Genomic DNA, 10,316 nt, shown 5'->3' with positions numbered 1-10,316 from the left:
CAACTTGGAGACAAATTAAAAAAAGTCATTGGGTTTAAGGACATTATTGCTGAAATGCCTTTATGGGGAAATAGTTATTTTCCGATGCTGGTAAATCATCCCTCTACGAATTTTGGGATTTCCTATGGGGTTTCCTCGGTAGGGGATCTATATGATCAGGAAGTCTTTATGTCCTTCGAACAGTTACAGACTAGATATACCATCCCAAGATCTCAATTTTTTCACTATTTACAACTAAGATCAGCCATTCAGTCATATATGAGGAACATGGGAGTAAATCGCAACATTTCATCTTTACCTCTAATAGGTATCCTTAAATCGCAGGGTCCTCAGGGTCTTATTTCATCTCTGAACACATATCTGTTATCGGTGGGTACGAGCTCTGTTATAAGCTCGGTTAGGGGGAGGTGGGAGAGACTTCTCCTTGATGTGCAAAACGAAGAATGGGAAGAAATTCTATACTCTCCCCTTAAAGTATCCCCATCAATTAATAATAGGATGACCCAGCTATATATAATCCATCAATCTTATTTGACTCCAATGAGGCTCTTTTGGATGGGTCGATATCCGACATCGGAATGTCTGCGCTGCCACTCGCTAGACGCAGACTTCATACATATGATATGGAACTGCCCCATCATCTCTCAATATTGGAGAGAGATAACGTCATTATTAACCTCTTTGTTGTCAACTCCGGTTCCCCTTGAGCCTTTGGTTTGTCTGTTTGGGGCATGGGATGAGGAGACCTGGGAACATTATGTTGGGATCTTTCTGCGTGAAACGCTATTTCTGGCACGGAAAGTGCTGGCGCTGCGATGGATGGGAAACTCACCCCCCTCCCTCAGGACATGGATCGAGTTGGTGAATGCGATTATCCCATATGAGCGTACACTTTATCAAAATAGAGGCTGCCCTGGTAAATTTAATAAAATCTGGGATAGATGGAACACTTCCAATCTCACTCTGTGAACTCAAACTACTGGTATGGATATAGGTAATTTGATTTTTTTTTTGTTTGTTTGTTCTGCAGGCACCGCGCAATATAGAATATAATGTTTAATGTTAAATGGCGGCATAGTAGTAGTAGTTCTATCAGCTTCGTTTAGCTGTAGTTTAGGAACTTTATACATTGACAGTTACATATCTTCTCATACATGATTTATATGTTAAAATGACTGCTTTATATGCGCTTTGTTGTCTTTTTCGATTATAGCAAATGTAACTACGCAAATTAATAACAATGACCAATTTGTATACTGTACTTTATTTGTGATTGATAAATAAACGAATTTAAAAAAAAAAAGATTGTTTTGTATGGCAGCAAGTTGTTCGAAACTTAGAAGAATGTCAGCGCATACTACAAGAACTCTCGCCCGTGGAATGGCGAGCACAAAGAGAGGGGGAATGTAAGGAGAAGAACCCATCTAGTCGTGTTTCCTGTGATGGGTCCGGAACCATTGGGGCTGTCACCTATGTTGCAGAGGGGAAAGCTTAAGGCCCTGGCTATTCCCGGCAGTTGAGAAAAGGAGGCGTGGCTAAGCTGAGGGAATTGCAGCATGCGAGTAATCTGACAGTTATGGGTGGTATGTGCAGTATGCAAGAGATGAGTGTAGGTGCTCCTAACGCATAGTATCGTGAGAGAGCAGGACTAAGGCTTGAAGGCCAGAGGGTGATAAATGGAGACTGTTGTCAGAGCCTTGTACCGATATCGATGACACCACTGACTGTGAGACAAAGGGCCCGTGTACGACCCTCACGACCATGCAGACCGGAGAGTCGTGCGAACCATTGTGAACTTTATCCTGTTAAGCTTCTAAACAGACCCCACATAGGGGAAACTGCCGTGCAAGACAGAGACATTGCCTTGTGTATTCCTTCTCCTTCTGGACCCAAAGCCGGCATCAGGACCACAAGAAAACATGGCCACGACAGGACCCAAGACTCCATCTTCTCCAGGACCCAAGACTCCATCTTCTCCAGGACCCAGGATGCCATCCTCTCCAGGACAACACCGAATTTCTACAGCGTCATTGCCTTGGTGCCACCGTCTGCACCCAGGGAATACACTGAGGACTGCGTCAGATTGATAAGTCTATTTCCTCTGAACGTATTGTCTCAGTTACTTGTTTTACTACCGTGTTCCAAGTTACAGTAATTTGTATTCAGAAACTTTCCCTCTACTTCTCCCTGCGTGGGGAATCCACTGTAGAATTAAATCCCCTGATAACCCTTGCACTGACTACATTCCATTACTGCATCCTACGTGCCTGCTGTCCCCTTACAGATGTATGCGGGGTGGACCCATGTGTGACAGGTGTGGAGTCCTGTGAATACAACATGTATGGGGCGGATCTGTGTGTTGGGCAGTTAGCCTTGTGTGCATGGTGTGTAGGAGGGCAGGACCATGTGTGCATGAGGCCGAACCATGCGTGTGCACAATGTGTTTGGGGTGGAACTGTGCATTTGTGATGTGTACCGGGGAAAAGGCATGCGTGGGGCAGAGGTGCACGTGCGATGTGTCTGAGGCAGAGGTGCGCGTGTGATGTGTCTGGGGCAAAGGTGCCCGTGCGATGTGTCTGGGCCAGAGGTGCGCGTGCGATGTGTCTGGGGCAAAGGTGCGTGTGCGATGTGTCTGGGGCAGAGGTGCGCGTGCGATGTGTCTGGGGCAGAGGTGCGCGTGCGATGTGCCTGGGGCAGAGGTGCGCGTGCGATGTGTCTGGGGCAGAGGTGCGCGTGCGATGTGTCTGGGGCAGGGGTGCTGTAGAAGGGAAGTTGTTGTGAATTCTGCTCTTGGGCTCCCTCCGGTGGTTGTAAGTGGTAGCGCTGCTGTCTCTGAATCGCAGCATTTATCAGGTGTGTTCACTTTTTGCAAATCTGACTGGGCTATTTAGTCTTGCTTCACCCTTTGGTCAGTGCCAGTTGTCCATTGTTCCTGGAGGATTCTCTGCCTGGTCTCTCCTGCTTTGCAGTTCTTTTCATCAAAGATAAGTTCTGGCCTTGATTTTTTGCTGTCCACATGCTGTGGCCTTATTGTTCAGTTCTTTTCCATGTTTTTTTTGTCTTGTCCAGCTTGGTCTGTATAAGGATTTGTTTAGCCAAGCTGGTATCTCTGGAGATGCAGATATACCCTCCATATCTTTAGTTAGCTGTGGAGTTTTTGTATTTTCTGTGGTGGATATTTTCTAGTGTTTTAATATTGACCGCATAGTACTCTGTCCTATCCTTTCTATTTAGCTAGAAGTGGCCTCCTTTGCTAAATTCTGATTCTGATGTTTTTTCCCTCTCCTCTCACAGTCAATATTTGTGGGGGGGGGCTGCCTATCCTTTGGGAATTTTCTCTGAGGCAAGATAGTTTTCCCTTTTCTATCTCTAGGGGTAATTAGTCCTCCGGCTGTGTCGAGATGTCCAGGGAGTGCTAGGTACATTCCACGGCTACTTCTAGTTGCGGTGTTAGGCCGGGGTCACACTAGACCGTAATACGGACGAGTGCTATGCGATAAAAAATCGCATAGCACTCGGCCCAATGTTAATCTATGGTGCAGCTCCCATCATCCGATATTTTCTCCACCGTATTCAGGATCCGAGTGAAATCGCAGCATGCTGCAATTGTCAGCGTATCTCGGCCGAGACTCGCCAATGCAAGTCTATGGGTGCGAGAAAAAATCGGATTACACACGGACCATGCGTGTGCATTGCAAGAAATACGCAGCGGTGTTAGAGAAAAGCCGGTAATTCAATTGCCGGCTTTTCATTTCTCCTGCCTAAACCCGACATGATATGAGAAATGGTTTACATACAGTAAACCATCTCATATCCCCCTTTTTTTTTGCATATTCCACACTACTGATGCTAGTAGTGTGTATGTGCAAAATGTGGGCGCTGTAGCGTGTAAAATAAAGGGTTAAATCGCGGACAAAAAATTGGCGTGGGCTCCCGCGCAATTTTCTCCGCCAGAGCGGTAAAGCCAGTGACTGAGGGCAGATATTAATAGCCAGGAGAGGGTCCATGGTTATTGGCCCCCCGGGGCTAAAAACATCTGCCCCCAGCCACCCCAGAAAAGGTACATCTGGAAGATGCGCCTATTCTGGCACTTGGCCACTCTCTTCCCACTCCCGTGTAGCGGTGGGATATGGGGTAATGAAGGGTTAATGCCACCTTGCTATTGTAAGGTGACATTAAGCCAGATTAATAATGGAGAGGCGTCAATTATGTACCCTATCCATTATTAATCCAATTGTCTGAAAGGGTTAAAAAACACACACACACACACACACACATGATTAAAAAGTATTTTAATGAAATAAACACACAGGTTGTTTTAGTATTTTATTGCTCTCTCAATCCATCCGGAAGACCCTCGCTTGGCAAAATAATAGACCCACAATATACATACCCTCTCTGATGAACTGTCACGTCCCACGAGGTAATCCATCTGAAGGGGTTAAAATATTTTACAGGCAGGAGCCCTGCTAATGCAGCTGTGCTCGTGCCTGTAAGCCCCGGCGAATGAAGGAAATGTAGGTCAATGACCTATAGTTACCTTCAGTCGCGGTGAGGCGCCCTCTGCTGGATGTCCTCATGAACTGCAGCCTGGGAACTTTTTCCCACGCTCCAGGTCATATGCTGATTATGGTGGCGAACGCTATTTAAACAGGACTGCGACGATGAGGTAACCCTTTATAGTGAGTGGTCAGGACGGGGTGCAGCGTACTGTAGCAGCCCCCGATCCGGAAAACAAGCCCCGTTTGGTCCCCTGATGAACCCCGGTCTATCTTCCTGGGGGAAACGCATCGGGATGGGCAACAAATTGATAAGTACTATCTGTACTAATATTTTTTCTATGACCACGATCTAATTATGGATCAACTATATCCCTGCATTTTTTACTAAATGTGGTATATAACTAGGAAATCTATGACTTATTAAGCATTTATGAACATAATTGTGCCTCTATATTTGTGGATATACTGCGACTGATGATATCTGGTAACCTGATTATTGAATTAACCAGAAACAGTGTATTTTTCCATTTCTCCCCCCTCTTTGGCTATAGTGAGAGGTATTAGATGTATTGTTGATATACTCCATAAATACACCTTTTGGGAGTATTACCCCCCATTGGTTATCCCTTTCTTGTGGTATATTGCTAATACCAAAATATGATAATTAATGAGATAGGGTACTAGAGTTTTGCATCTTTATTATGAGGTGATAATAAATAGTTTAAGATACGGCACAATTAGTTAGCTTACTGTTACAATATTATTCTATATCTCTGCTCACAGCTGCACCTTAGGGTACTTTCACACTAGCGTCGGCCCGTCGGGCCGACGTACCGACGCATACTGTGAAATAGAAGCACAACGGGGGCAGCGGATGCAGTTTTTCAACTCATCCGCTGCCCCATTGTGATGTTCGGGGAGGAGGGGGCGGAGTTCCGGCCGCGCATGCGCGGTCGGAAATGGCGGACACGACGCACAAAAAAAGTTACATGTAATGTTTTTTTGTGCCGACGGTCCGCCAAAACACGACGGATGCGACGTGTGGCAATGCGTTGCTAATGCAAGCCTATGGAGAAAAACGCATCCTGCAGACAACTTTGCAGGATGCATTTTTTCTCCAAAACGACGCATTGCGACATGCGTCGTACGACGATAGTGTGAAAGTAGCCTTAGTTATAAGGTATCAGGACTCATATAAATAGGAATCCTGAATAAATTGGTATATGAAAATATTGGTATATACCTATGCAGGTGTTATTTAAGCACTTTTAAAGCACATTAGCACTTTAATTATACTGGTGTTGGTGATGGTGTTTCTTTGTTAGTCCCCCTTAGGGTCTTAAGGGAGAGCCGTCGTTGAGTGGGGGCGCCATGTCGAACTTAGGGTGCCAACCTCCGCGGTATGGTAGGGTGAGGAAGGGAGAGAGAGCACCCCCTCACTTGTTATACCTCTATCCTTTTAAGTGTTAAGTTTATATTGTTAAGATTAACTATTGTCTCCTGACCCTTCATTAGGTCATTTTTACCTAATACAATAAAAGTTATATTTTAGGGGCATTTTTTTGTTCTCTATGGTCGATAAAAGTTTTTATGCTCCGTTCCAATTGTTTCTGGTTTATTTCTTAAGAGTTGGCCAGTTTTCTGTTTGGGCCTGTGAACTCAACACAATGGTTGAGTGATGCTCAGGAAGTTTTCTCCGAAACCCCCTCAGTGAACTTGAGCTCAGATAAACCAACATTGAAATCTATTTTTGCTGATTTAACTTTGGCGTATAAAAATAATATAAAATCCTGGTGGGAGGTACAATCGTTAGAAAATTATGTTAAACAAAATATTGTACCTAGGGGCCTCAGAATCCCAATAGTTCCTGCAACAAGATGTCAGACATCGACATTGTTAGTTAAGTGGGAAAAACAGTCTGTAGCCTCCTCAATACGTTTTATGAATTTACTTTTAGATGAGGAAAAAATTACCTTAGATCATACAACGAAGAGATTACAGGAGTCAATAGAGGAAGCCTTGAAGTTCAAGTCTGACCCTGATTTTGGTAATAAGGAAGCGACACTGAAAACAACAGTGGAACGCTATCAGAGTTCCCTGAAAGATAGGAAACACAAAAGATTTATCAGAGACTTGGCTGACTTCAAGGAAAAACGAGCCTATTCATTCCTGGGAGATGTCCCCCGTAGGGGGGGTTATCTCCTCTTCTGACATAGATCTGTCAGATACCGAATCTAGAAACCGGTACCAACGGGACATTGGGAGAGGGAGAGGTCCCAATAAGAGAGGGTAAAAAGATGGCAAAAAGGTGGTTACAAGGGAAAACGGGGATCATATCAGCAATCAACATCCCCTGCACAAGGTTTATCAAATACCTTGGCATTAGTACCCTCGTCGTCCTCCTCATCTGCCTCTTTTTTAGAGAACAGAGAATTACTTCCTTACCCACTACGTACACGACTCCCCCAAGGCCAAAAAAGATAGTTAAACGTGAAGATGGAGGGGCAGAACAAATTATCAATCTGTCCTCTCACGAATTGTCTCAATCTGAACTATTAGTATTGAGCCATGGATTATCATTTGTACCTACTACTCGGTTTGACCCATGTTTATGGGTCAAAGACGTTAATTTATTTATGAGGACACTAAAATGGAGAAAGTTCTTCATTAATAATGATAAATCCCAATGCCAGTCACTGGGTATATCAGCTGACTTATTAGAAGACGTAAGACTCTTGGCTGGATTAGCCGAGGAGGGGAGTCGGGGTATTGGGGAAGGCCCGTATTCAGACCTGAAACCTAAAAGTAAAAAGATGCCTCCAACTGGAAATTTTAGTAACATTGACATCTTTCTGGATCTAGTCACTAAAGAGATTAGCAAAATAGATCCAAGAAATAATGCATTGACATCCAATTTGGAGGATTCAGAAAGGAAAGCATTGTCTTCCCTGGAGAAAAATCATAATATCATAATTAAGCCCTCTGACAAGGGGGGCAATGTGGTGGTCCTTGATAAATCACCATGTGTAGGAATATTTTATCTGATTCCAGAACTTATGAGATTCTAAAAAAGGACCCCACATTGCCTTACCAAACTGAATTGAGAGCAATATTATCAGAAGCATTAGGGAATGGTCTCATATCTAGGAACGAGTTTGATTTTATGTACCCCAAATATCCTACACTGGTAACTTTCTATTCCCTACCAAAAGTTCACAAGGGCTATAGCCCACTTAAAGGACGCCCGATTGTGGCCGGTATAGATGCGCTCTGCCAAAATTCATGTGTCCATCTTGACAAAATTTTGCGCCCATTTGTACACTCCCTACCCTCGTATATCAGAGACACCTCAGATTTACTCACTAAAATTGAGGGGAGCCAACTTGAGTCAGATATTATTCTGGCATCAATAGACGTAGAAACCCTTTGCAGCAGTATACCACACGACAAGGGCATCAAGGCTGTTGAGTATTATCTGAAGGCACAGGGAAACCACTGTCTTCCACATAATATCTTTTTGGTTAAATTACTCCGATATGTGTTGACTCACAACTTCTGTCTGTTTAACGGGGAGTTCTTCCACCAGCTCAGGGGCACAGCGATGGGGACTCCTTGTGCCCCTACATACGCAAACTTGCTCCTGGGCTGGTGGGAGGAAACGGTGGTATTCAGGGACGAGGATGTCACATGGTGCCCCCATATTGTTTTTTGGGGGCACTATATTGATGACATCCTCGTCCTATGGTCAGGGGAGGCTGACTCATTTAGAAGATTTGGGAACCACCTAAACAATAACAATTTGAATTTAAGGTTTATGAGGTAGGAGGAGATAAGATCCCCTTTTTGGATGTCCTTATTTAGAGAAACAGTGAGGGGACATTGAGTAGCTCTATCTATCGAAAGAAAATGGCTACCAATAGTCTCCTGAGATGGGAGAGTTTTCATCCCACTAATTTAAAAAGGGGCATACCAAAAGGGCAGTTCTTCAGACTTCGAAGGAACTGCTCCTCTCTATCAGATTTTGAACATCAAGCAAGTAAACTAAAACAACGCTTTAGAGAAAGAGGATACCCAGACCATGTTATTGATACCGGATATGAGACGGCACGAGGGTCAAATCGGAATCAATTATTAACTGTAAAATAAAAAAAACAAAATGACAACCTATCTAGATTGATCGGTACCTATGAAGATCAAAATCAGAAGGTGATGGGTATCCTGAGGCCTTATTGGGGTATCTTGAGAACTGACCCGGATCTGGTCGGGTGTATCCCTAGGTTTCCCTCAGTGACATACAGAAGAGGGAAGTCTATACGTGAACATGTGGTCCACAGTCACCTAACTCCCCAAAAGGTGGGAGGTACGTGGCTAGAGCGTAGAAATTTGGGCACATTTAAGTGTAGAGGTTGCAAAACTTGTAAACTGATTAATCAATCAGACACATTCCGTAGTGTGGCTACAGGACGTACCTTTAAAAATAGGGATTTTGCCAGTTGCAGGACAATGGGGGTAGTTTACCTCTGTACGTGCAGTTGTCCGTTAAACTATGTTGGGAAAACAAAAAGACAACTGAGGACCAGGATAAGTGAATACGTAGGGGATATTAAGCATAAACGCGAGACCCCGCTAGCACGACATATGGTGGAAAAACATGGGGGGGGATCTCGACTCGTTCTAGGCTATAGAGACCGTCCCAATATCTGCTAGGATGGGAGACTGGGATAGAAAAATACTCCAGCAAGAGACAAGGTGGATCTATCTTTTGGAATCCATGTCTCCTTCAGGTCTGAATGAGCAACTTAACTTTACAAGCTTTATTTAAAGTATCTATGGTTGTGTCCATAAGGTACCTAGTGACAGCAAACTGAGTGTATAGGTCTTTCGTAAGACCACAAAAGTAGTTCCTACTTAATCAGTGGAAGAATATCTAATTGGTCTTTCAAAGTGAACCCCACTGATACAGTGGTGGTGAGAGAAAAATGTGTGTTCTAATAGAGACCTTCATAGAGGGGTTGCCAATTCTTACCGCTAAGTCCTGTTACTTAGATAATGTATATATGCGTTCTTACCTTATGCCCATATTAATTGATATATTAAATATATGTAATGGCGCCTTTTAATGCTCCAAGATAAGGTGCAGTAATTATGTGACTATATCATTGTATCTTTTAAAATGCTTCAGGATGAGGTGCCTGAATGGTGAACATATTATGTAGCGGAGTAGCGCCTCTGTCTATCTAAAAGCAGAGCTGTGGACACTCCTTTCAATTGCGACTGCGCATGGTGGAACGCAAAGCGTCCCACCGCCAAGTATCACCAGGAATATCTTCCTCTCGGCAGGAACGTTTATGCGCTTCCTATACCGGAAGTCTGGCTCAAAGTCCGTACTTGCGATACGTCACATCCGGAATGTGGGCACGCTGATTATGGCGGCGAACGCTATTTAAACAGGACTGCGACGATGAGGTAACCCTTCATAGTGAGCGGTCAGGACGGGGTGCAGCGTACTGTAGCAGCCCCCGGTCCGGAAAACAAGCCCCGTTTGGTCCCTGATGAACCCCGGTCTATCTACCTGGGGGAAACACGTCGGGATGGGCAACAAATTGATAAGTACTATCTGTACTAATATTTTTTCTATGACCACGATCTAATTATGGATCAACTATATCCCTGCATTTTTTTCTAAATGTGGTATATAACTAGGGAATCTATGACTTATTAAGCATTTGTGAACATAATTGTGCCTCTATATTTGTGGATATACTGCGACTGATGATATCTGGTAACCTGATTATTGAATTAACCAGAAACAGT

The sequence above is a fragment of the Ranitomeya variabilis genome, chromosome 4 (assembly GCF_051348905.1).
Source record: "Ranitomeya variabilis isolate aRanVar5 chromosome 4, aRanVar5.hap1, whole genome shotgun sequence".
In the NCBI taxonomy this organism is placed as follows: Eukaryota; Metazoa; Chordata; class Amphibia; order Anura; family Dendrobatidae; genus Ranitomeya; species Ranitomeya variabilis.
This window is presented reverse-complemented; position numbering follows the sequence as displayed.